Source organism: Grammomys surdaster, unplaced genomic scaffold (genome assembly GCF_004785775.1).
Source record: "Grammomys surdaster isolate TR1022 unplaced genomic scaffold, NIH_TR_1.0 314939, whole genome shotgun sequence".
Classification (NCBI taxonomy): domain Eukaryota; kingdom Metazoa; phylum Chordata; class Mammalia; order Rodentia; family Muridae; genus Grammomys; species Grammomys surdaster.
Genome location: NW_021626539.1, coordinates 1,034 through 2,102, shown reverse-complemented (window position 1 = coordinate 2,102; position 1,069 = coordinate 1,034). Strand labels below are relative to the sequence as shown.

General features: G+C 45.5%; 1 pseudogene; it reads right to left on the bottom strand.

Annotated features, from left to right (window-relative positions):
* Positions 1 to 237: 237 nt before the first annotated feature.
* LOC114616299 lies at positions 238 to 1,055 on the bottom strand (annotated as a pseudogene).
* Positions 1,056 to 1,069: the final 14 nt, after the last annotated feature.

Here is a 1,069-nt window from a genome sequence, read left to right as displayed (position 1 = left end):
AACTGGTTTTTAAATAAAAATGTTGACAGAATTGGTTTTGTTTTTTTTTCCAGGTTTTCAAAGGCATTTTTTATTCACTATTTTTGATGACTATAAATAAGTGTTTCCACTATGGAAAAGAAAGTTAGCACAGTACATTTTCATGACTGGGGAATGGATTTCTGAAGTCATGTTCAATGGTGTCAAAACTTGGAGGAAAAAAAGTTAAAAAAAAAAAAAAAACAAACAACCTGAATGTTGGAATTCAGTTCTTTATAAAGTCCCTTGTAAAAACAAAACAGAATAAAAACAAACCTTACAGGGTAGGGCAAATTTTTAAAAAGAAAAGGAAAGGAAAAGAATGACTCATTGCTTCTCTTCAGACTTCTCTTCAGCCTCGTCTCTGGCCTCCTTCACAGAAACGGCTTCCAGCTTCTCAGCCACCTTCTCGGCATTATCATTTTTGCCTGGTCCTTTCTTTTCTCTCTCTTCAATTTCTTTCCTGCATTCTTCAAACTTTGTTTTGAACTTTTGTGCATTCTCAGCATTTAGGAAGGATGGCGAGCAGCTCAGGCTTGGGGCACTCGTCAGCAAAGTCGGCGTGGGTATTCCAGACCCAGGCGCGGTCACTGCCAGCATTCGGCTTCAGCTCCATCATCGGTGTGATATAGTGGTTAGCGCATATCTTCAAGGTTTTGTCCCTCCTCATGAGAAGGCGGATGGTCCCTTTCTCCTTATGCTTCAGAAGCTTGACATCTCCAGTGCCTCGCTCCTTCCATTCTGGGAGGTCATTCTCTGAAGCAAACCGGAACAGCTTTGCGCGCATCTTAAAAAGTTCCTCTTCATCTTCCTCCAGCGTTTTAATTTCTTGCTCAGGAAGAGAAATTATTGGCTCAAACGGGGGGTCGTGGTTGGACTCATCTGCATTCTCTGTGGAAGTATCATGGTCCTCGTGACTGTCCTTGGCGGCCGCCATGGGGGCGCGGCGACGGCGGCTCGACTAGCTCAGGCGTCGCTGACTCGGCAGCCTCTGGGCGGGTAGTCGCAGCTCCTTTCCTCCGCGTCTGGCGCTGGCCTCTCCCGCCCATCC